At 41.3% G+C, this 7230-nt stretch overlaps 1 pseudogene; it reads left to right on the top strand.

Moving 5' to 3' along the window:
* Window positions 1-5262: 5262 nt before the first annotated feature.
* Window positions 5263-6500, top strand: LOC114090030 (deaminated glutathione amidase-like; annotated as a pseudogene).
* Window positions 6501-7230: the final 730 nt, after the last annotated feature.

Below are 7230 nucleotides of genomic sequence, written 5' to 3'. Positions count from 1 at the left end.
AACTCAGAAAGACAAGGATCACATGTTTTGTCCCATATTTGGAATCTAGAAAGAACAAAGGTAAAGAGCAAAAGCAGTATACTAGTAAAGAAGGAGAAGAAGGCTGGGGGAGAAGGAGAGGGGAAAGAGAGAAATAGGGGTGCTGGATATGATCAAGGTACCTCATATGTTATGAAATTGTCCCAGTGAAACCCATTTGCATGAAATTGTCACAGTGAAACCCATTACTGTGTATGATCAATATGCAATAATTATAATACAAATAAAATAAAACTAGGCGATAGAGGCAAAGGCTTAGAGTCTCCTGCAAGACTGAGCAAGAATGAGCCTATGTCCTCAAGCCTGAGGACACCTGACTAATCAAGACAGCTACAAGAGACAGAGTTGACCTAAATCCTGTCACCAATGGATGAAAAGATAGAGAAAATGCAGCATAAACATACAATAGAATACTATTCAGCTACAAAAAGTGAAATCCCATCAACATGGATGAGCCTGGATGATATTATATTAAGCTAAATAAATCAGGCACAAAAAGACAAATACTGCATGTTCACCCTAAGATCAGGAAACATGCATATTTCCTGATACGGTCATTGAGTGGATGCTAAATAAATCCAGAGTTGCCATACTTCCTGAAGACAAACTTACAATGTAAACTTACTTCATAGTAAGACAAAAACTTACTATGACATGTTGACAATGATTCAACTGACCTGTAGTATCTCAACAAATCTTCAAAAGTTTCCTGAGTCATCTCTGACTTGCAGAAAAAATTTAAGTTTTATGAACTATTAAAACAACAGTGAGGGGCTGGGGATGTGGCTCAAGCGGTAGCGCGCTCACCTGGCATGCGTGCGGCCCGGGTTCGATCCTCAGCACCACATACAAACAAAGATGTTGTGTACGCCGAAAACTAAAAAATAAATATTAAAAATTCTCTCTCTCTCTCTCTCTCTCTCTCTCTCTCTCTCTCTCTCTTAAAAAAAAAAAAACAGTGAAAAGGAAACTGTCTCAAGACAAATAGGTGGGCTGCTATTAAAGCAGTCCCTAGGAGAAAAATCATAAAGGCAAGTGCGTTTGTTATTAACAAAGAACAACTTAAACAAAGAAGCATATTTTTAAAATTAAAAAGAGCATCAAAACAAACCAAAAGACAGTAGGGAGAATTCAAAAAGACAAAAGATAAAAAGAACCAGAACAACACACACTAATATATGTAAATAAATAAATAAGATAAATATCTCATAAATCTGGTCAAAAAAAAAAAGTTATACCAGATTAGAAAGAAGAAAACATAAACGCAGGTATGGAAGACATTAAAATAACAAACTATTATATAAAAATGTACAGCAACACTTTTGAAAATATATAGAAACTACGATTGACTAACAAAATACAAATTTATAGACTTTATAATTTATATAATTTATAATCAAGTTTATAATTTATATAAATATAAATTTGCAAAGTTGACCCAAGAATGAATAGACAGCCGATGTAGTGTGGCTGATATGACAGAGACTGAAAACATCATTAAAGACAAGGCTGGGGTGTAGCTCAGTGGTAGAACATTTGCACAGCATGTGTGAGGCCCTAGTTCAATCCCCAGTGCTGCAAAAATAGTAATAATAATATTTTCACAGTCTGGGACCGGATACTACTCATAACCACTAAAAGGTCAATAATTTTGAACATTTAAAGAGCTCCTGCAAATAAAACACAAATAATCCAGGGCTGGGGTTGTGGCTCAGTGGTAGAGTGCTCGCCTAGCACCTGCGAGAGCACATGCAAGGCCCTGGGTTGTCTCCTTAGCAGCACATAAAAATAAATAAATAAAATAAAGGTATTGTATACAACTAAAAAACTAAATATTTTTTTTTAAAAAACACACAAATAATCCAAATAGAATATTGAATGAGCAATCACAGGAAAGGGGCTCTTTTTAAAATAAAATAAACAAATGGAAAGAGGTTCCACTTCACTATCATCAGGGAAATGAAAATGGAAGAGACAGTGACTTGCTCCTGTTCACTCATAAGATTGGGAATAATTTTTTTACATATAAGACACAGCCACGGGGCTGGGTTTGTGGCTCAGTGGTAGACTGCTCGCCTGGCATGCATGAGGCACTGGGTTAGATACTCAGCACCACATAAAAATAAAATATTGTGTCCACCTAAAACTAAAAAATAAATATATTTTTAAAAAAAAAAGACTCAGCCAGGTGTGGTGGCACACACCTGTATCTCAGCCACTCAGGAGACAGAAGCAGGAGGATCACAAGTTCAAGGCCAGCCTCAGCAATTCAGCAAGGCCCTGTCTCAAAATAAAAAGGGCTGGGGATGGAGCTCAGTGGTAAAGTATCCCTGGGTTCAATCCCCAGTACCCAGAAATTAATTAATTAATTAATTAATTAATTAAAATATAAGATCCAGTGCTTGCAAAGAGGTGTTGAAAGAGGCACACCTCATTAGTGGGAATGTGACCTATTATTGCACTTTTGGAAAATTGATATGACAATACCTATTTGAAATCCCACATCTGGGACTCCGCCCTAGAGAAATGTTTACTGGTGAATTGTTCATAGTAGCAACAAATGGTAAACTGGAGATGCCCTGCATGTCCTCAAAGGTGGAATGGTTGCATAATCAGAGTACACTCATATCATGGGACATTAAGCAGCTATTAAAAATAATGAGTTAGATATCTATCTCTTTACCTGGAAAATTTCCATGATGTATGTGCTGCCAAATAAACAAACAAACAAACAAGTAGAACAAACAGGTAATACACTCTCAGATATAAAAAAAGATTTGCACAAAAACACCAGAACACATAGTGCTGTTAATATTAATTACCTGAAAATATATGTACATATTAATTATCTCAAGAGCAGAAGCGTTGGGTAAAGTGAAGCAAAGGAACAACACAAAGTAAAAGTAAATAGCATCAATAGGCACGTGCCTACCGTCCCTCCTACTTGGGACTTGAGGAGGATGGTGACCCAGGAGATGCAGACCAGCCTGGGAACACAGCTAGACCCGTCTTAAAACAAAGAAAGTAGAAAACATTTATAAATAGTACAATGTTCACCAAAGGCCTGGAATACAAAATACTATGATATGACCGCGCATATTGAAAGGCGGAGCCTGCACACCAACTTGTACTGGTGAATAAAGGGGACGAAAGTATTACAAAACCTCCAGAGGAATTGTGAGCAATTAATAGGTGATGTTTAATAGATAAATAAGCCTAAGGATTTCATTCCCAGATATAATGACAAGAGTTGTGTAACACCACAATAAACTTGCACGGACACGGTGGCTACAAACACGAAGGATTTCCTCCTTTGTATATTTATTTTTTACTTTTTAAGCTTCATGTTATTTTATTCCCAGCTTTATTGAGGTATGGCTCACCAGTGGAAATTGTATATATTTAAGGTGTATGCAGTGATGTTTTAATATATGTATGCATTATAAAGTGATTGCCACAATCAAGCTAATTTGCACATAGCACTTTTTTCTCCTTATAATTTCCTCATCGTATTTGATCTTTCCAACAGCCCTACAAGGTAGCCATTATTGTGAATCTCATTTTATAGATGAGGAAACTGAGTTTAAAGAAGACTCAGAGATGGCTACGGTAGTGCATGACTGTAACCCCAGAGGCTAGGGAGGCTGAGGCAGAAAGATCCTGAGTTCAAAGCCAGCCTCGGCAACAGCAAGGTGCTAAGCAACTCAGTGAGACACTGTCTCTAAATTAAAAAAAAAAAAATACAAAATAGGGCTGGGATGTGGTTCAGTGGCCAAGTGCCCCTAAATTCAATTCCCAGTACCACCCCCACCCAAAAAAAAAAAAAGATACTCCGAATAAAAGAGTAGAGTTACTGGAATTTGAAAGACCTTGAGTTCGTGTCCTGTCTTCTTTTTCACAGCCATGTGCCCTTAGACAAATCACTCTATTTCCCCAAGTTTCCATTGTCCTGTCTTCAAAGTGGAGGTAAAAATAGTCACTTTGGGGCTAGGGATACAGCTCAGTGGTAGGGCACTTGCCCAGCACGTGCAAAGCCCTGGTTTGGATGCCCAGAACCAATTAAAAATAAAAGAGCTTCTTTGAACCAGAGTCATGAGATTGAGAAGTAAAGCATGAAGGGTGCTTGGCATACCACCGTCATAGCACCTCTTATTAGCAATGAGAATGAACCTCCCAGACTCTCCCTATCAGCTCGTTTCCCCTCCTCCCCTCCCGTCACAATGACCACCCTCCCTCCTCTTCACCAGCAGCCCGGGCACTGCTGCTGAAAATCATGCACAAGGGTCTTAAGGAACTTTCTTCTTCGACACTCCATCTTCATCCTTCCAGCTGGGAAGTGTTTCTCAAGTTGCTCCTCGTTCTTGGATCCCTACCAGAGAAATGACAAGCAGGGACTGGTCCTGATTTGGGTGGATGCGCAACAGCTGCAGAGAGACTCAGTTGGCCACAGGAATGCACATGTCCCTGCCGACATCCTTCCTCATCAAAGACCTAACCTCAGTGTGTGCTACCAGGTCACACGGCTGTCATTTAATGGTGCTGCTGGGCCAATGGAGGTCCGTCTCTTGTCCACATGTTTACACGTACTAAGGGGCTTGTTGAAAAATTAAGTTGAATCAGCAGTGTGTACATATCTATTCTTCAAAAAAAACTGCAGTATGGCTTGTCAGGAACAGACACATGAGGCACACTTTTTTCTTTTCTTTTTTTTTTTCCTCTTTTCTCTCTTCAGTGCTGGGGATTAAACTTGGGGCTTCACACATGCTAGACAAGTGCTCTCCCACTGAGTTACATCCCCAGCCCTTTTTTTTTTTTAAGAGAGAGAGAGAGAATTTTTTAATATTTATTTATTTTTTAGTTTTCGGTGGACACAACATCTTTATTTTATTTTTATGTGGTGCTGAGGATCAAACCCAGCGCCCCGCACATGCCAGGCGAGTGCGCTACCGCTTGAGCCACATCCCCAGCCCCCCAGCCCTTTTAATTTTATTTTGAGGCAGAGTCTCACGAAGTTCCCCAGGCAGCCTCAAACTTGCAATCTTTCTGCCATAACCTCCTGAGCAGCTGGGATTACAGGCATGTGCCACCATGCCTGGTTCCGTTTGGCACATTTTAAGTATTTTCAATATGCACCTATTCACAGGGCTTTTCCTCGTGATCTTCCTGCCTCAGCCTCCCCAGCCTCTGGGATTACAGGGGTGCGCCACTGCACCAGGCTCTGAGATGACTTTTGATCTGCAGAAATGTTTGGCAGAGGAAAAGGGCTTCAGTTTAATGTGAGATCACTGGAAGTTGAGTTATTCAAGCGCCGATCAAAGAACCCCCCCCCACCCCCCTGATCTTCCCACTTATGATCTCTTTCCACAGCCTGTAATTACTTACAGTAAAAAGTGGTTTTCAAGACATGGGTGATTTTTTTACTGGCAGGTCCCTGATTCACCTTCACAGCATGAAGGGTAGATGGCAGAGAATCCTAGAAATGTTTTGCATGAAGGAGAGTTGGTTTTTTGATTTTTCACCTTCCTCAGGCTGGGCTTCATCACCAGACCTCATCACCAACTCCTGTTCCTTCTGTGTCCCAGACTCCAGATACCTCGACTCTCAAGACTTTGTGCCCAGCCCAGGCCCAGACCCATGACTATCTCCTCTTCCTCCTGGGAATTGCCCCTGTGGCTCTGTCCAGGTAACATCGACACCAGACAAGCAACAGAGCTTTAAGACATGTGCTGAGCTGGTTCAAGAGGCTGCCAGACTGGGCATTTGATTTCATTGCACGAGACCCTGCAGAGACGCTGTGCCTGTCTGAGCCTGTGGGTGGGAACCTTATGGGGGAATACACCCAGCTTTAAGGGAATGTGTGGACTCTGGCTGTTCTTGGGTAGTTTCCATGAGGTGGCCAAGACTGGGAGCCAACTCAGAGAATCTACAACTGTCATGTGCTTCTGAACAGCAACGGATCAGGAGTGGCCACCTATAGGAAGTCGCATCTGTGTGATGTAGAGATTCTAGGGCAGGAGCCTATGCAAGAAAGCAATTTTACCACGCCTGGGCCCAGTCTTGAGTCACCGTCAGCACACCAGCAGGCAAGATTGGTCTAGCTGTCTGTGGTTCCCTCAACTCTCTCTAGTATTGGCTCACACTGGAGCAGAAATACTCACCTACCCTTTAGCTTTTGGATCTGCTACAGGCCCTGCCCACTGGGAGGTATTGCTGAGCTATGCCATTGAAATCCAGTGCTATGTTGTGGCAGCTGCACAGTGTCGACACCACCATGAGAGCAAGTTATGGCCAAGCATGGTGGTAGCCCCTGGGGAACAGTGGTGGCCCGTTGCTCTGAAGGGCCAGGACTCTGCCTTGCCCAAATTGACCTCAGCTTTCTGCAACAGTTGTGCCAACATCTGCCTGTGTTCCAGCATCACAGGCCTGACCTCTGTGGCAATTTGGGTCACCCAAAGTCTTAAGGCTTTGACTTTCATGAATTGAGACAGACAGACACACACACACACACACACACCACCCCACTACATTGTGAGGTGATGCTACTGTGATTTGTAAACAGGATCCAAGCACAGCTTCCTTCACTTGGAGAATCTTGATTCTCAGTGGAACAGACAATCAACTTCTTGGGAAAGAAGAATCTTTCCCCTGAGCTCAGATTTCAGTTTCAGAAAAAATGAAATTTTATGTAGTCACTGTTTATTTCATGAAAACTGAAATTATGCTGAGGACTGAGAAGCACTGGCATTGAAAAAAATAATAATCATCATTTAAAAAAAAGAAGTTCTATCAGTTATGGCACCACATGTTTAATGGAAAATAAGGAGCTGTAAACAAAATTAGGGATGTGAAAACATCACCAAAATAAATTATGTGAGAAATGAAATGCAAGGTGCAGAACAATATTATAGTATGCTACTTTTATGTATAAAAAGGGAGAGAGAGAGAGAGAGAGAGAGAGAGAGAGAGAGAGAGAAAGAGTAGAAGGCCAACCAAGAATTACTAAAAGGGATTATTCCTGAAGAAGGCTTGTAAAATGGGAAGGCAGAGCCTGTGTTGGGGGCGGCATTTCATTATTTCATTGCATAGTAGAATGACACATTTAAGAGGTTAATTTTTATCTGGGCATAATTTCACATACCTGTTATCCCAGCTACATGGGCAACTAAGGCAGGAATCACAAGTTCGAGACCA

Source organism: Marmota flaviventris, chromosome 1 (genome assembly GCF_047511675.1).
Source record: "Marmota flaviventris isolate mMarFla1 chromosome 1, mMarFla1.hap1, whole genome shotgun sequence".
Classification (NCBI taxonomy): Eukaryota; Metazoa; Chordata; class Mammalia; order Rodentia; family Sciuridae; genus Marmota; species Marmota flaviventris.
The sequence above is the reverse complement of the archived record's forward strand: the minus strand, read 5'-3'. Positions and strand labels throughout refer to the sequence as shown.